Below are 19,895 nucleotides of genomic sequence, written 5' to 3'. Positions count from 1 at the left end.
AGAATCATGTGTAAATACTTTGCCTGTGGGGAAGGAAGTTCTGGGAATTGGGGTTTGCTTTATGTGCTCTTCGTTATGTCATTTCCATAGCTATAATTACTTGGTGATTCTTGAAAATTGTATTAGATTAACAATTTGGAGAACTCATAATATGCGGTAATTTCAAAGTCATCATCTACACAGCCTCTTTGATTTTTCTTTTTTACAAAAGCACAAAATGCAAAGGTGGAACTAGCATATTGAAAAGATATCATGTAGTTTTTTAAGTACTTGATGGAGTCACTTAATGGGTTACACTCTTATTTACATTTTAAATGAACTTTAAAAAATCAATCATGTAAGGTAGCCTTCTAGTGCATACATTTATGAATACACAATGCATTTATATGGCACATTAAATAAAAAAAGGATAAAGATGTTTGCTCCATCTACCGACAAATCCTATTGATATAATTGGTTCAATGAAGTTGTCAAAATTTACCGAGAAAAAACAAATGACCTCTACATTTATCATCGCTAAAGGTTCTTGCTAATTAGCATCTGGAGATATCATGTTATAGATGCTTCTTTAAAAGCTATCAGCCCTCCAACTCTGCGTAGTGACATGGTATCTATCAAAGTCTCATGGTGCCTGCAGTTCTGACAAAGGCACTCCAAAGAGTTGGCACGTACCACCCGATTTGCATTTTTGCATCTCATTATGAACAGACTTGCATACCAACACAGCAATTCTTCCTGACTATCTCAAAACACATTATCAGACACGTCTGAAGTAAATGCTTAAATGTCAGCTATTGACAAGCAAGAAACGCTGACCTTTGAAGGGTCCCGTTCTTCTGTGATGCGCCCTGCAAGGACTCATTTCTTAACTTTCTGTCCGTGTTTGATAACAGAAAAGGGATACAGTGGCTCTAAGAGTTGTGGCTATGTGGGGCAAACTAGAAGGGAATGAAGAAATTGCAAAACTGCAACCAATTTATCATTCCTACAAGCAGTCATCTGGGATCAGGTGAATATGTACCATGACAGTCCTTAAAACCACCGAAACTTTAAAGAGAGCGAACAAGACCATGTCTATAATGGAATTTCTACAAAATCATACCATGCCTCCACATTAACAACTAAAATGAGTTTCTGCATGATTAATGTTATGACAAAGGACCCAAGGACCTTTCCCCTCCAAACATGCGACCCATTTTACACATTGTCACAAGTAGAGTGTAAGTGTCCGATGAGTCCCAACAGCTAATGAAAAACTGGACAGAACCATTTACACCCTCTCCTCCACCATCTCGTCTCACTTCTGAGTGGCCTTCGTCACATGGCTCTCGTGTGACTATTGTAGGCTATTATCCTGTCATCATCCCGTGTTTGGAGCTCACTCAGCTTGCGCAGCAATTTGGTACACACTTTTCCAAAAGCACTCATCAGTTTTAACTCCCATTGAAATGCCATAGAAATGGCTGCCAATGTCCAGAAAATGCTAATCAATTTTGAAAATCTACTTCATGGCTTGCATCCCAGATTTTCCACCCCATCCACGTCAAATAGAAATGATAGGAAATCATGTTAACATGTTCAGCGCTTGTTTGCTGGTTGTAGCTGAGGCATTGGTCATGCTTCAATGGCAGACTAACCGTGTGTTTGGAGCACATCCCGTTTACACTACTCTGGGTGCCTGTGTGGCAACACATGCAGTGACTATCACACCTCATGTTCCAAGACTGGGGTTTCCGTATGACTCTTTTCCCCTATTTTGCTTTTGAAAAACATCAGGGATTTTTTTTTCCTTAGATGGAGAAATATGTATTTTTAATGCTTCTAATTCTCTGAAGAACATCCCCTAGTGACAAAGCTGTTTTGATAGGCATGACACATGCGTTTATATTTCAGACCCAGTGAGTAAATCTAGATATTATGGAAAAGGGGGGAAAGTTGAGTACACAAAACCCATATAAATAAGTCTCTCTCTGCAGCAAGCAAACAAAAGATCCCTCTCAGAATTTCAAGTTGGAAGGGACCTCAGAAACCAGCTAATGTAACCTCCCCATCATGAGAATGACCTTGAAGGACCTCCCAGAAAGACAGTCCCTCCCAAAAAGAGAATTTCACTCCTCGCCACGAAGGGAAATTTCACGAAGAAGCCAGTCTGTTGGTTCAAAAACTAATTCTAAACCTGGCTCGGAGTCCTTTCCCTGAACCCTGCTCCTGGTTGGTGCCAGGCTACTCTAACGGGGCCACAACCTCCATGGCCCTTTGTGTCTTGGCCCCTGTGGACTCGCTGCAGGCTTTCACTTCTCGTGTGATGTGACTCCCACATCGCCCGGTCACTCGCTACTTGGTCAGTGGCCCTTTGGAAACATCCAGAACTGCCCCCAGGACTGGACCCGATACCCCCAGCGGGACCATTGATCCTGGGCCTCTGGCTGTTATAGTTCCACAAAACCAGTCTGAGAACAAACGCTTCAGCACATTTAGGGGCAAGAATGCCCATGTTGGTGCTTAAGAAGTTTCTAATCTGTCTAACCCTTTCAACTAAAACCAGTGAGTCACTCTTTTTATGTTCTCCTTTTTTTTTTTTTTTAATAAAGCCAAAGAGTCTACAATCTGAAGAGATCCTCGGAGGCAAAGTGAAGGGCTCTGTTGTCCTGGCATGTCTTATCATCTTAGCAGCAGTAACACGATCTAACCATTATTAAGCACTTACTGAATAGCTGAGTCCGTGGCTATCTATAGCTACATATATGATTTATCTCACTTAGTCTTCATACAGGCCTAAGAAGGAGGACGATTATTATCCCCTTTCCCCAAGTGAGGAAAATGAGATCAGAGAGGTTAAGTAACTTGCCTGAAGCCACAGAGCTAGTAAACGGTGAGCCAGGGTTCCAGTTCTCACATTAGCAGTGCAGGAAATGGCCTCCCCAGCAGAAGCTCGGAACCTGTGTGCGTGACCCTAAGCTGAAGGGTTTCTCTTTGGCAACACACGTTTTCTTACTGAATGAGGAGAAGAGTCTAGTGCTCAGAGGGAGGGCAGCTTTGAGACCCCAGAGGGTCTGCACCCTCCATGTGGTCCCCTCCATTCTGCAGGGGCACCGATGGAGAAGCTAGAGGGGTGAGGGTGAGTCGGGAAGGTGCCCTCTGCTCTTACTGGGAGATGACACTTAACGTGCATGTGCCCGGTTCCTTTGCATATCACAGGGCTATCAGTCGTTAACCAGGAGCTTAGCATTGCTCCCCAAACTTGAACTTCCCAGCCAGAAACACCGGTGTGCCTTGCCTCCCAGATCCCAGTGCTGGCCATTTTGCGGTGCAGTCCCCAACCCAGAGAGTGATGGGCGCATCCAGTGAACAGCAAGGCCTAGGGGATTTTAGATTTTTGTGTGATCGAATGCTTCCCCCTCGGGTGTAGTCTAGAATTCCACTGCATGGCTGTATTCTTTGAGGGAGAAAATGATGGCTGGCAGGTAAAAAGAGCAGAACTGAAAAGAAGCATTGCATTTAATTCCTTCTCATGTATGCTGCTGAGGGTGGGAACCGAAGTTCATCTCCTAGACATTAATTAAAGCAGAAATGCAGTGAAATGTCAGTCCTCTGGCTGCAAGGGCCCTTTTCAGGGGGTTCTGGGAGTGGAGCTCTGGTATTTCCTTGCTGTCACCGGGCTCATAACAGGGGCAGCATGCTTCCTGGGGCCTCAAAAACCTCCCTGTCTCCCAATCATGAGCCTTTCAGCCAAGGGGGAGTGGACCTCGGGCCTGCAGCCCAGCAGCTGTATCCACGGGAATTCCCCACCGGCAGGGAACAGAAAAAACACTGTGCAATTAAGGGCTCTGCAGTCAGTCCTGTACATATGCTGACATTCCCGGGCACCACCCCCGAGGCTGCCTTCCACCCACCCACACCCTTGGCACAAACAAAAACACTGTGCTCTTCTGTTTTAATGAACTATCAACTGATGAGCTTTAAAGAGGGAGAGGCAAGGAGATGTGGGCTTCAAATTAGGGGAGAACAAAAGAAAAGGAAAAAGTTAAGCCAGAACAAGGCAACCTATCAATATTTTTTTCCCTAGATTGAGTAGGCCTTGACATCCCCAGAAAAGCCCGCTTGGAGGACAGCGTGCAAAATTCTGAAGCAAGGGAAACTAACGCAAATAAATAATTCTGGAAAAGCACTAAGCTTTTCCAAACTCTAGCTAGACCTGGGGCACATGGCCACATCCTAAAGCAGTGGGAGATACAGAATAAACTGGTCTGCCTGTTTGGGGGCTTTCGTTACAGAAGACATAACATGTGCCCCACCGTTTTTTTTCCAGAGATGGGGGTATAAAAGCACACCTGAGAGAAATGATATGAACTGTGTTTCTGTGAATATCTTTCTGCCTGGACATATGCAGCCTACTCGACAGTAATTCAGCTGTGGGACTCTGCCCACCTCAAGTTCCTTTGGCTACTCAAGCAATAGAAACTAAACCAGGTTTCCCATGAAACTGAGGCAGTAGGTTTTGTCAGACCAAGCCTCAGCCAACTTTTTTGGTGAAGAGCAAGACAGCAAACACTTCAGGTTTTGTGGGCTATGCATTCTCTGTTGTCGACTCCTCAGTCCTACCTTTGTGGCGCAAAGGAGCCAGAGACAATATATAAATATAATAGTCTGCGTTCTGATAAGCCCTTATTAATGGGCACTGAAATGTGTGTTTCGTAAACTTTTATGTGTCATAAGATATTATTTTGATTTTTTTCAACCACTTAAAAATGCACAAAAACATTCATAGCTCTTGGAATGTACAAACACAGGTGATTGGGTGGGGTTTGAGCCAATGGCTGCCCCTGTCTCAGACCCTAGAGAGCCAGTGGAACCCTTTCCTACCTATTTTTTTAATCTGGGCTCAAGCATTTAAAACTATAATACATGCGAGGACAGCGAAATTTAATTTTATTCTCCTCCATACTGATGCTGGATAGTGACTGTGTTTCTTATAGTTAGGCTGTGGGACCCAGGCCACCTTTAAATATGTGCAATAATTATGGTGACTATCGCCCTGCTGCCTACAACATGGCAGGCACTGTGCGAGATAATGCATATGTGATGTGCAGGGGTTGGCAGGGCCTTCCTGCGATTTCAGGGGTAATCGTGACAGGCACCACTTCATGGGCTTGCACAAGATGTGACATGGTCTTATGTGGTCCACACTGCAAATCTGGGAGAGAGTGTTACTGCACATCTCCATCTTACAGATGACAAAGCTGGGGGTCACTTGTGTAAGACCCCTCAACTTGTATGGAGCAGAGCTGGAATTTGAGCCTAACACTTTCCCATTCTCTCTCCTAAAGGTTCTCATCCCTTCAGATCTTTCACACTCAAGCTCAAGGCCTTAATTCAATCAGTCTTGACCATGACCCAACTTTACCTGAATTCCTGTGAGGAGGCTACTCCTGGTCCCTCATTTTTCACGCAGTTCATATATATGTTTCATTTAAGAAATAGTAATGCGTAGGGGCAATTGTGTGAGGCTTGAGGCTTCTACATTCGGGGGCAAACTTTGTAAGTAGGAGACCACAGCTATATAATTATTGGCATCTCACAAGTAGTGAACGGCATTTGTCTGTTCAACTGCCAAATATTTATATTTGAAGATCTACCCGGTGCTAAACATTTTTCTAGGCACTGAGGATGCAGCAGTAAACAAAATAGACGGAAAGCCCTGCTCTTGGGAATTTATGTTATACTGGGGGAGACAGGCAGTAAACAATAAGATAAGTAAAACATATGCTATGTCAGATGGTGATAAGTGCTATGGGAATAAAATAAGCAGTGGAGGATGACTGGGCGTGCCAGAACAGTGTGGGAGCAGGGGGGAGAGAGAGGGACGTGCTTTTAAACAGAATGGTCAAAGATGCGTCAACGGAGGAGGTTTAAGGATGGACCTGGAGGAGATGAGGGACCCGGCCATGTTTCCTGCCAGGGAAAGGGGATTACAACTGGAAGGAACAGCAAGAGGCATGTTTGAGGAACTGCAGGGGTACAAGGTAACAGAGCTGAGTGGGCGAGGAGATGATGAGTAGCAGGTGAGGTGGGGATTGACAGTTGAGAGGCCGAGCATTCAGAGATTTGGTGCCCAATGGAAAAATTTTGAGGGACTCGTTGAAGCATTTTAAGCAAAGGAGTGGCATCATGTAGTCGAAACTATAATGTGGTGTGATCACTCCAGAAGCTATGCTAAGAAGAAATTGTAGAAGGTGAGGGTAGAAATCACTGCAATTGATTAGACCAGTGGTGGGATTTGAACTAATATGGTAGCTGTGACAGTGATGTCTCAGACAGTTCGGGCTGCTGTAATGAAATACCACCAAATGGGGGGCTTATCAGCAACACCCATTTATTCCTCACTGTCCTGGAAATGAAGTCTGGGGGCGTGGTCCTCGCAGATTTGGTGTCCAGTGAGACCACTCTCCCTGACTGGTTTGTAAAAGGCACTAATCCCTTTGATGAGGGCTCCACCCTCGTGACCTCATTGCCTCCCCAAGGCCCCGCCTCTAATACCATCACCTTGGCAGGGTTTCAAAATAGGAATTTGGGAGGTGGAGACATAAATATTCAGTCTGTCACAGATGGTAGGAAGGGATCAGATTGATACCAAACCAACAGGATCTGCTGGCCGTGGGATACCAAGCACGAGAGCAAGAAGGAATCAAGGATAAACCCCCAGGCTCAGGGCCCAGGCAGCAGGAAGAATGGAATCACCAGCAACTGAGATGAAGACAGTGGCGCAGAAACAAGTTTGCCAGTGGAAGAGCAAGGAGTTTGCTTTTGGATGTGACAAGCTTGAGTGGTCTCTTAGACACCAAAGTAGGGATGCTGATCACGCAGCTGGAGATGAGTCGGAAGCTCGCAGGGGTAGCGAGTGTCCAGAGGAAGCGCCCGGGGAGCAAAGAAGGATACACCCTCGGTCCTGGTCTGTCTGGCAGACTGAGAACATGTCTCGTACAATCTCCATACATCTGCTAGCTTACATTTTTCTTTGACAACGTGGGTGGAGGTTTGGCCAGGGCCCACTGATCAGGGTATGACCATGTTCGGAAATTATCTGCACTCCTACTAAAATGTTTGACATGACTTGCTGGAGAATTTGTGTTTCATTTTATCACCTGGAGATTCAAGATTCTTTATTATGGACACATTATCATTTTCTCCTAGTTTGCGAACCTCAGCGGTGGCCATTTTTTTCATCTTGATATTTAAAACTTATTTAATATCAGTTGAGCTCAGCCTAACACAAGTAGTACTGCAGATATTGATCAAATGGCCAAACCACTTAAATCTTTAAAATTGAAAGAAAAAAATATATTTAGGATGATGCCTCAGTCCCACACCGGTGGTATATTTTTACGTTTTTCTCTCCAGGAAAAACACAGCTGTGTCAGCTGTTATGTTATATCGCAGCTCCATGTTGATATTCCCATTTTCAAATGGATGGTGGAATTTCCTTTCACTGTGACAGTACTGAGATGGCAAAATCAATTCAACTGTTGGTCCAAACTCAAGGGATCACACTGTACTGCCCACACACTGCTCATAAACCCCAAATGCTCCTTTGTAAAGTCTTACCGGAGCAAAGTCACAGTAGCTCTTCCCACACACCACCTTCTTCTCGCACTTTATAGAAAGAAAGGCAGACACTTCACAATCATATTTCACCATTTCTTCATGCCTGCTAAATGTAATATTAGAACATCGTCTTCAGAGAACTAACTATAATGTGGGATAAAGCTTAAGTTTCAAGAATAGCTTTTATAGAGCATGAAAAGAAGGCAAGAATATGAAACATGACAATATGTATTCAAAGTGATTGGCTGCTCACTGGTTCTCTTCTCAGTTGCAGATGTAAAAACCTCAGGATAGGGGGTGATTGCTAATGGGAAACGGGAGAGATTTTTGACTAAACATGACTGTTCTTTTAGGAAAAGGAAATAAAGTCAGAAAGGATATAATTGGTTGGTTTTTCTCCTCCTCGCGTTGAAGCAAACAGGAAGTTAGATCGCCTGCATTGTGGCTAGTGCTTTCTTTCCCTGGGCAGAGAAAATGCGGGCTGGCCGAGGAAACTTACTGGACAATCTCCCATGCACTGCACAGGAAGCCTGTAGCTGCGCACTGAGAACAGCAGTCTGGCCGTGCAAGCCCCAAGGTGTGCGAGACACCTGGGCTGAGAGTCTAAGCGTGTTTGTGTACCCTGATCTCGGCTTAGGTATGAGACACCATGTGAACGGTCCCATTGCCCACTCGGCCCTGGCCTGAGATTTAAATAAAAACAAATTACAGGTCTTAACAGTGATAGATGGACTGCTTCTACATTCGTGTAGAGTATTTTTGCTCCAAGATTAAAGGCTTACGCGTTTATCTGCATAAACTAACCCCTGGAGTAGGGTACTGCTGACATTTTCCAAGAAAAATGAATATCCTAACTTATTCCAAAGAGAAGACTTGGTATTTGTATGGCCGGCATGACCTTTGCAAGCGCCCTTTCAGATTAGGCGCACTACATGGAAAATTGTGCTCGTACAGTACTCCATAAATCATACCTACCAATTTTCTTTAAAGGGGTATGTAAATATCAGTGTACCAGGTGGGTAAACAACACTAACCTCGTCCAAATGGCTTGAAAATTGAAGAAAAGCACCTTATTTTGCTGCTGAAATTGCTTTTGAAGCCCAACATCGGGGCTTGGTTTGTAGAACGCATGAAATGATTTGAGCACAGGGAATAGAAAATGGGCTGATGATAACCACCCTCGACACAGTTCCCGTATTTCTGAGTTCTTGCCATGATCAAAGATATCATTGCTAGATATTACTTTTCTTTACGTATCCCCAATGCAGGTACATTGCAAGTGACATCTCCATTATCTGCATATTTCCAAAATGGTCGGACATCTATTTTGGCTGGTTAATGTTTCTAGACCCCAAGTTCATGGGCGTCTTCTTGTTTTGATCATAAAACACTTCCTTTAAAAAGAAGAAAAAAGACAACTTTAGAGAGAAAACCAAAGAGAAAAGCTATAGCTCTTGAAACTTCCAAGGTCTTAATATTATTCATATTATTTTTGTGGGTTAGTGAATTGTGTTAATTGAATCTTTTTATTTTAAAATAGGAATAGATAAATAGGAGGGGAGGGTACTGCGACTGAGACATTTTAATGGAATGTTTGTGGCATAAAGTACAGCTTGTATTGTTTCCAATTGACAGGAATATTTTGAAACTGAATTTTGTACATTTTTCATGAAATGAAAGTCCTTGACGTTGATATATTTGGGAGTTTATGGCAAGAATCGTGGTTGACATCCTGAGAACAACTTTATATACAGTAAAATTCACATTTTGTAATCAGATAAGTTACCAAAGGGGTTAGAGTTTTATATCACATAGGATTTAGGTAAACAACTTGACATTCCTGTATGTTGTAAATAGTTAGGAAAATTCCAAAACCATTTCCACTCATCAAATAGATCTTGTTTACCATTCCCTTTGCCACTTATTTTTGAATGCATGGCTTACCTTAAAGGGGGAAAGTGCATTATGTAAAATATTTTTTCTTCACAATAATTTTTATTTTCTATTTTCCGTCCACTGAGGAAACTATTCCTAGAATGAAGGCTTAGGTTTTCTAGCCCTTAGACAACGAAAATTGAGTTTACACATTTTTTGAAGAAATGCATTTATTGTTTTTGTTAGTTTCAGGTGCAGAAAGCAACGTAATAGACATTTACACCCCTCACAAAGTGATATGCCCCACAATCTACTACCCCTCTGACCTTGTATATAGCTCTTACAATACCATTGACTATATTCCCTATGCTGTACTCCACATCCTGTGACTATATATTTATATTTTATATAAATTATATATATATAATTATAGTTATATATTATACATATATGTTGTATATAATTATAGTTGACATGGCGTACAATGTTATTCAGCTTCAGCGTCAGGGGCACAGCGCAGTGGTCAGACATCTACACAGTCTATGAAATGATCCCCCTGATAAGTCCAGTGCCCATCTGGCACCTTACAAAATCTTTACATTATTGATTATATTCCCCATACTGTATTTCATATCCCCATGACTATTTTGTGACTACTAATTTGTACTTTCTAATCCCTTCACTTTCCCCATCCCTCAAACCCCCTCCCATCTAGCAACCATCAGTTTTTTTTTCCTATATCTTGCAGTCTATTTCTGTTTTGTTTGCTCATTTATTCTGTTCTTTAGATTCCACATATGAGTGAGATCATATGGTATTTGTCTTTCTCAGTCTGACTTATTTCATTTAACATAATGTTTTCTAGGTCTGTCCATGTTGTGGCAAATGGTAAGATTTCATTCTATTTTATGACCAAGTAATACTCCATTGTATAAATGTGCCACAATTTCTTTATCCAATAGTCTGTTGATGGGCATTTTGTTTGTTGTAATGTCTTGGCTATTGTGAATAGTGCTGCAATGAGCATACGGGTGCATATATTTTTTCGAGTTAGTGTTTTGGATTTCTTTGGATAGATACCCAGGAGTGGAATTGCTGAGTCATAAAGCAGTCCTATTTTTAATATGTCAAGGAACCTCCATACTGATTTCCATAGTGGCTGCACTAGTCTGCAATCCCACCAACAGTGCACGAGGCTTCCCTTTTCCACACAACCTCACCAGCACTTGTTGTTTGTTGATTTATTGATGATAGCCATTCTTACCAGAGTGAAGTGGTGTCTCATTGTGGTTTTTATTTGCATTTCCCTAATGATTAGTAACGTTGAGCATTTTTTCATATGCCTGTTGGCCATTTGTATGTCTCTTCATGTCCTCTGCCCATTTTTTAATTGGGTTGTTTGTTTTTTGGTGTTAAGTTGTATGAGTTCCTTATAAAATTTGGATGTTAACCCCTTATCATATGTATCATTGGCATATATCTTCTCCCATTCAGTGTATGTGTAAAAATTGAGTAACAAAATGGTACAAGAAACATGGGGCATCTAAGTCGCTTTTCTAGGTCTTTGTACTCTAGTTAGTAATAGTTGCTGTGTGTAAGTACCTTCCATTCCTTTATCCCTACTAGGCATGAACAAGAAGCAGAAATGCCTAGTCAGTCACCAGGGGGTAGGTAGGTGGTGGGTACACTGAGTACGCTGTAATTTTCAGTGTTTGGCTCTGGTCTCCCCTCATCCCTGTGTGTGATATTTTACAAACCATACTTTTCCAGTTTGGTTCATCAATTTCATGTTGCTCCTAAGCATAATCCTTGGTACCCCTTCCAAACTGTATTTCCCAATCTCCTTATTAAAAAGTGAAGGTTGAAAGTTTTTACTTCGTATTTTTGTAAGTAGAGATTAAAAGTAGAATGAAAGCAATTTCAAAACTTAACCCTATTTAAAAAAAAACTATTATTTTTTCCTTTGCACTGTTAATAAAGTCATAAATGTCTCAGATTTGCAAAAAAAAAAGAAAAGAAAAAATTCTATTTGAACACAAAATTTCACAGCATGAAAATTCATAACTCAGAACAGCTATTTTGTTGCATAATATCCAGACCTCTGTATTGCACATCAAATTAAAAACAGGTAATTTATGCTCATCAGCCCACAGTTTTTTAAAGTGTTTACAAGATAGTTGGTGATACCCTCTCTAGTCAACACCCATATGTGCTACTTGTCTGAAAAAATGGGATTATGAAACTACTTTTCTGTGGCACCTTGTATCTCAAAGAACTTTCTTTTTATACCCGCTCTCACCTTGATTCAGTCAACATTTATTGAGTGCCCTCTCTGTGCCATGGGCTAATCTAGCCCTGAGAATACAGACGAGAACAAAGCAAGACAAAACAACACTAAAATCCTTGACTCAAGCTGCAAAATTAGTAACACTAGAAAATGAGCCACATATTAGCACAACGTTATCTGAGCATATTGTCTAAAGAATGACCTTGTTTTTCATGTCGTCAGAGAATCAAAGAGATCATCTCTTTTGTTTAAAAATTGAACGTGTAAAAGAATATTCAGTGTTTTGCTCTTTACCATGTCTAAATTGTCTTCATTAATGAAACATTTTTGCGAAATATAACATTTATTATTTAACTTATTTCTAAGAGGATTTGTCCATTTTTTCTACAATGGAGAGATTCTATGAATCTTCAATATTCACCTTTTATTAGTATATTTCTATTACTAATCATGATGCTTAGCCTTGAATTTTCCATAACTTTTTCCCAACTGGTTTATCCCAAATCAATTTCTACCATCTAGGTTTTCTACTGAACTTACAGTAGGGGTTAGTAAGTGTTGCACAATTCAGCAATCACTGATTTTCGAGTTTTAGTTCCATTGGCCTGGTATGCTTTAATTGCTTTATCCTAGATTTATTAAAACTGCAGAGGGATTTTTTAAATTATTAGCTCCTTGTGTACAAAACACATAGTGATTAGACGTTTACACACTTCACAAAGTGATCACCCCGATAAGTCTACTACCCATCTGACACCCTACATGGTTATTACAATACTATTGACTATATTCCCTCTAATGTACTCTACATTTGTGACTATATATTTTGTAGTTATAGTTGACATTCAATATTATTTTGTATTAGTTTCAGGTGTACAGTGTAGTGGTTAGACATTTATGTAATTTATGAAGTGCTCTCCCTGCCGTAAGTCTAGTACTGCCATCTGACACCATAGATAGTTTTTACAACATTATTGACTATATTCCCAATACTATAGTTCACATCCCTGTGACTATTTTGTAACTACCAAGTTGTACTTCCTAATCCCTTCGCCTTTCTCTACCTTCCCCCACAACCCCTCCCTTCTAGCAACCATCAGTTTGTTCTCTGTATTTATGAGTTTATTTCTGTTTCGTTTTATTATCCTGTTCTTTAGATGCCACGTATAAGTGAGATCACATGGTATTTGTCTTTCTCAGTCTGACTTACGGTATTTCTGACTGAGCATAGTACCTGCTAGGTCCATCCATGTTATCGTAAATGGATTTCATTCTTTTTATGGCAGAGTAATACTCCATTGTATAAATGTACCACAATTTCTTTATCCGATAGTCTATTGATGGGCATTTTGTTTGTTTCCCTGTCTTGGCTACTGTGAATAGCGCTGCAGTGAACATGGGGATGCAGGTATAATATCTGTTCAAATTCGTGTTTTGGATTTCTTTGGATAAATACCCAGGAGTGGAATGGCTGAGTCTGGAAAAGGATTTTTGATAATAAGTACTAAAAAAGTTGATAATTTTTAAAAAGAAGGATTTTCATATTAGGGTAAAGCTCCATTTCAATTGGAAGTTTTATTAAGTTAAATGTGATATGCCCATGAAATTCAAAATATACATCCTTGAATTGAAAGCTTTCTCCCTTTCTAATTAAATATAGAAAGTGATCCTGCAAACTTCACACATTTTAAATCAACTGGATATGGAGGCCAAAAAGGTGTCTGATAGAGAGACAGAGTTTAGATATATTTTTTTCCCTAAAAAATACTGTCAAATTATCTCTTATGAGAAGAAAAACACCAGATCCCAAATTTTCAAAGTTTAAGGTCCATAGAAGAGTAAGTAGAAAAGACGTTTCGATCTCATCTCATATTTTCAGTTTCATTTGCCTCTTCAGTTAATTTTGCAAATACAGCACAGGTAAGAGGGCTAAACCTACCTGAAATAAAAATAAAAATGTTCTAATTCCACTGACATTTGGGGTAAATTATACATGTGTGTGCACTTTAAAAATAAGCAGCGTGTGATCTGTGGGCCCCTGTTGAACCCTAAAGCCCCCGCATTCATTATTAGCTCCCAGCATTAGCCGTGATCCTCTCTTTCTGGGCAGCTTGCTGTAAAGGGACCACTAACCAACAGGCTGCCCTGTGCTACCTGGAGACCTGACCCAAGGGTTAGAATCCCTATTCCACCTCCTCAGAGCTGTTTGAGGTCAAATTCCAAAAGGAAGCGCATCTTCGTTCTTTTTTTTTTTTTTACATGCCCTCCACACCATGCCTCCCTTTCCTTTCACCCCAGGGTCATTAACTGTCATCATTCCACCGACTGCCCTCCCTGACCCCTCGGCCAGGCTTGTCTACTCTGAAACCACCTCATGTTCCCAGTGGTGGCTTTTTGCTGTCTTCCTAAGCAAAATTGACCTGTCCTGGACCCCATTCCCTTCATCCTCTTTATTCCTTAGCTGGCAAACATAGATAGTTAGATAAAGATTCATTTACACAGAATTCTTCCTGGCTGATAATGATTTAGCGGTTACCTTTCCTAGGGTAACTGAATTTAGGCAGGTAATTCTTAGTTTTAAGGACCTATCTTCGAGGTCTTTTTCTAGACCAGGGGTTGGTAACCTTTTTCTATAAAGGGCCACGTTGTAAATATCTTAGACTCTGCAGGGAATATGGTCACAGTGCTCAGCTCTTACCCTGTGGCTTGAAAGCAGCCATGAACTATATAGATACAGGCATCCCATGTTCCCACAGACTTTAGTTACCAAAACAGGAGGTGGGCTGGAGTTGGCCTAGAGGCCATAGTTTGCCAAGGTGGCCTACATTGATCAAATGATGGGGGGTGGGGGGACAGAGAGGCCTTCCAACTCCCACAAATCTAAACCACATAGCTAGTTATTCTCACTGAAAAGTCAGCCCTGAATAAGTGGGATGCCAGTTTCTAGCAGCAATTATTTAAGTTATGTTGAAGACATGTGCTCCGTGTCTCTCTGTAATTTGTCTTCCTCCTGCAGCTGTTTTGTTTTGTGTGTGTGTGCTTTTTTTTTAATGGAACGGAACCAGGAAAACAGAATTTCTCTCATTATGAGCAGACAGGGTTCCTTTCATTAAAGACGGTCGCTCAAGTTTCTCTCTTTGCCATGGCCTTTAGGAAGCTCACAGAAAACTTTTGTGCTCTATCACAGTAGCTTTCCTCCACATTGACAAAAACGTCTCTTCTTCTTCCCCTTTGACTTGACTTTTTTTTCCTTAATTTGTTATTAATGGTTTATTACTATTGTATTATGTTCACCATAGTCACTTCTAATCCTTTCTGGAAATACTGAGAAATAAAAATATAGAGCAAAGAGAAACATTTTGGAAGGGAGACTAGTTTTGCTCTCTGGTGAAACTGGAGTCACTTTGTAAACTATGTCAGCCAAATATATGCTTCAGGAGAGTATGTTTGGCCATATTGCAAGGTTGAAAATGTTTCCCCATAATTGTGCCAACAGACCAAACAGTCTGTCAGTCCAGACGCCTTATGGAAGGTGTATCATATTCTATGTGGGTAAGTGACCTAACTCTGGCCACTCAGAGATCACATCTGACCTCTGCAGGGCAGACTGACGGGCAGGGGTGGGGCTGAGTCCTCTGGGGAAGCTGCTGCTACCACATGAGGGTCAGTGAGGGATTCCCTGTCGACAGCACGGGTAGCTGGGGGGCACATAGGTCGCCTGGGGGTTCAGGCTCGCTGCTCCTTGGGCTCATTGCATTTGGGCGGCCTTCTGATGGCAGCCAGTGTGCTGGGATGGGAGACGGAGAGCAGGGCAGGGTCGGAACATCAGAAACCATTGCTGGGCTACCTGAATAGTGCCCCTAACTTGGGGCTACCCGCTTCTAACTTATCTCAGAGGCTGGAGCTAGCATGGAAGGCAGTGGGGCAGCAGCTGGAAGACGTGTGCGTAACATGGTCTCTGTCTGTGACGTGGTCACAGACCCAACCACTGTGCTGTCAAAGGTCATTTATGAACCTTAACCAGATACTCCCTGCATTAAAAAAAGTCAACACGCAGCAGTAGGGAAATATTCTAGAATGATCGGATGACTCTCACCTCCTTTCCCTCTCCATCACTACCTCCCACTCGTCTCAAATCCTAGTTGCACAGCTGAGCTAACCTGTGGCTGGTTCTTTTGGGTAGTTATAACTATTGCAGTGTCAAATTTCTCATTAGATAGGTATAACCAGACTGGGGGAAACTGTAGATAAAAATATCAACAGTGCTTACATATATATGTGTGTGTGTATACATATATATACACATACATAAATGCATGTATGTATTGTGCCTAACTACTTAGTTCTTAAACCCAATAAGATGCTTTATGTAAACAAATAGGTGACTGATGACCTTAACTTCCAATTTCTCCAAAATAGGGAAATGTTTAGGACCTCAGACGTGCGTTTCTGTAGTGACCTGTGTCCTTTCTCAGAACCCCGCTTTTCCGTGCCGTGCAAACCCTTGCAGACGATGCTCTTCGTGGCTGCAGATGGGGCTGCGAGGCACTTCAAGGGAGCCACTGAGCCGCAGGCCTGTTAGGCAATGAGCAGGCCTCTCCGAGACCCTTAGCATCCTGAGGCCTGGCCACGGCACCCAGGATTAACTTTAGACCTACAGTGACAGTGATTAGTCTGTGTCATGCCTGAGGCAACACTCCCAACAACTGCGTGGAGGACGTGTGGACTTTGCATGAAACAGAGTCCCCAGAGTCTCATGTGGCAGAGACTCCATGATCCCAAGTCTGTTATGTGTTGTTTTAATGTGACACAGACACAGCAGCCACAGTTAAACAGATAGTCTGGACCACGTTATTATGAAGGGATGCACCGTTTCTGTGAGGCTTTGAAAGCAAGAATGATGCAGCCTGAAAAGCCATCTTTAGAATTGTTTTCATCCCCTCTGTTTGTCAGAGGTGCTCAGGCTTAGAACCATGAAGCAATGCCAAGTTCCCCATACCTTGCGATGAGGTGACCAGAATTGACCAGAGGACCGAAGATGAGGAAGAGGAAGCTGGGAGCACGGTCAGGTATGGCAGGGACAGTCCAGTTGTGATGTGGCTTCGTGTTGTCAGGCTTGGCTGAGCCTCAGATCAAAAGAGCCATCCATCTTCCCTAGATCTATACAGATCTGTCCTGGGTCAGGAGCATAATCAATAACCCTTAGTTCTCACTTCACAAAAACAAAGGAGCTGTTGCTTTGTTTACCTTTCAGATTGTGTCTTGATTAGGGACCATTAGTGGCCATTGTGGAGTGAAACTCCGTGTGTATCGCTGCCTCCATCAAGTCTGCAGTTCAGGACTCCGCATGTCACATGCAGACAAAATCACACACCATGTTCACAGAGAGTTCCAGGGAGGCGGGCACACACTCCAGGGCTGGGACAGCGGGACATGATGCAAAAGCTATCGAGCATTGGAGACGAAAGGACAGCAGAGGCAATTTAGTGTAAATCCCATATTTTACAGAGAAAGTGGAACTCCACAAGAGTACCCACCTGCTCAAGGTCACTTACCTGGATAAGGGTAGTATGAGTTAGAGATGCTATCCCTGCTGTCTGTCTGTCTGTCTATATCCATCCATCTCTAGCTATGTATTATCTATCAATTCATCATCTATCCCTGTCTATCTATTTATCTATCAGTTATCTACCTATCCATCACCTGTCACCTGTCTATTTCTCTCTTGCCTGCTACGGAGCTTAGTTTGGGTTTGTTCCTATGTGTTAGAATTTTGTGTATTGCTGGCCCTTTGTTTTGGAGTCAGACAGGCCTGAGTTCAAGCTGAACAACCTTCCCTGAGTTACTTACCTCCAGTAGCCAGCTTCCTCATTGCTATCCCAGAGATGATAAAATCTTCATCTTCAGGGTGTTGTAAGAAGTAAAGAGAAATAAGATATTTGAAATTGTCTAGCTTGATACATGGCACATAGTAGGTGTTTAACCAGTATACGCCTCCTACCCTCTCTTGCTCTTTCCTCCACTGGTGTAAAAATTGGGTCCAGCTATTTGAGGAGGACTTGTCTCTCTTCAACAGCTACTCCTGATACGTGGATGACAGAATTTCTTTTCATCTGAAATTCTCTATAGATGATACATAGGTTGGTAGATGGATGGATGGATGGATAGATAGACAGAGAGACAGACAGACAGATAGATAGATAGATAGATAGATAGATAGATAGATAGATAGATAGATAAATGCATACATGTGTAAAATTGAATAATAGTTTGTGTCTATAAATAAATGTATGCATATATGTTATGTTTCATCAATGTCTCTTGTCTACTCTGGTCACCAACAGACCGATGGTAAAATTAAGTACTAAGATATACTTTATCAGCATTTCAATATAAATTAGGAGAAGCAACACAAATTATCTCAGACAGTGAAATAAATACAACTACCACTAGGAAAAAATAAGAATAACAACTGCTCTAACATAACAAAATCCCACTGAATCAAAATCCATAAAAATATAATGTTTGTTAATAACATTCCATGATTGGCTTTTGAACCAAAGAATGGTATGATCACTAGTTTTCCTATGTACTGAAATAGGAATCTTCAGGCTCTTTCAAATATCCCAGCTGGAGAGGTGTGCAAAAATCAGACATTGGCGAACTGTGTTGGATGGCGGTCAGTTATCAGCTCAAGTTGGTTTCTATTTTCAGTTTTCACTTTTTGTTTCACTTTCCTGCATCAATACCCCCAGTGCGCCAGTCAGTCACTGGAGAATTCTCTGAGAAGAGGTCCAAACAGCCCTGTGAGGAGTCACAGCACACAGTGCCCGGTCAGTGACCCCAGTGGCTTTCTCTCCACCTCCTGCTCGGCCTCCCTATAAATGGCTTCTGCAGTCACTTCCTAACCTCAAAAAGTGTCTCCAGGCTGTGCGTCCTTGTTCTGGCCTCACACGCACCCATTTCGTTTTCTCATTTCGTTTTCTCCGTGGCCTCGGTTCAAAAGTGATGGGAAACAGAGTCCAGTTCTAAATGATGAAAAGCATGTGACGGCCGCAAACATCATCTCTACTTTCCAGATCATGAGTGTGATGCTCAGAAACTTTACCCACGTGCCTAAGTCACACATCTAGGAAATGGTGGGGGTGAAATTCAAACCCGGCTCTAAGTGGCTGCAAAGCCTGCACCATCACCCCTATGTCATTCAGGCTGTCCTACTAAGGAGAGCTAAGTGTGGGGAAGGTCTGGGCCATTATGGAGTAAGGCTGGGCTGGGCACCTCTAAGTGGTGGTGAATGTTAACCTGGGTGACATGAGGAATTCAGGAGCCTGGAAAACTAGCCCAGGGAAGAGAGTATTTAAAGTAGCAGGACTCCAAGTAAAGCTGTCATGCTTTGATCCACACGACTTTTCTTGGTTTTTCCACCAGAACCAGCATTTGCTCAGTTCTCTGCAATGACAAACGAGGACAGAAAGGGGAGACAGGGTGAAACAGGCAAAAAGCACACGAGAGTACTTGAAGGAGCTTTCTCTGACAAGTAAAACTGTGCAAAGGGTAGGCCATACAGCTAGCGATCTCGTTGTCATGACATGTATTTTAAGCAGAGCCTTTGAAAACCACTGAGTGACATTGTTAGAACACAACTAAATCCCCAAATGCCAGCTAATGTGGCTGAGTGGCTGCTCTGTGCCAAGTATTCTCCTGGAGACTTTCCACATCCTATCTCAGTTCATCTTCCCCACACCACCTAACGCTGTGTTCTACCGCTTCTAAAGGTGAGAAAACTGATGTTTGAGGGGTTAAGTCATTTGCTCAGGGTTCTGCAGCTGATGGAGAAGAGCTAGGTCGCAAGCTTCGAAGCTATGCCTGTAACTTTGAGATTACGTGACAAACTCCATCCCTTTCAAGATTTGAAGTAATAACTTCTCCATCTCCCCCCACCCCTCACAAATATTGTCCATTTATCATCAACTAGTGATACCAAGGTTTTATTTCTTTACCGTGTCAATGCATAACACACTAAAATGAACAATAGCTGAGAACAATGAGCATCCATTGAAAGAGAGCAAATGAAAGCCAAACGACACACCTTTACCAGCACGTCAGTGGTGCACATAACAGGTCTCAGAGA

Source organism: Hipposideros armiger, unplaced genomic scaffold, assembly GCF_001890085.2.
Source record: "Hipposideros armiger isolate ML-2016 unplaced genomic scaffold, ASM189008v1 scaffold_35, whole genome shotgun sequence".
Taxonomy (NCBI): domain Eukaryota; kingdom Metazoa; phylum Chordata; class Mammalia; order Chiroptera; family Hipposideridae; genus Hipposideros; species Hipposideros armiger.
The sequence above is the reverse complement of the archived record's forward strand: the minus strand, read 5'-3'. Positions refer to the sequence as shown.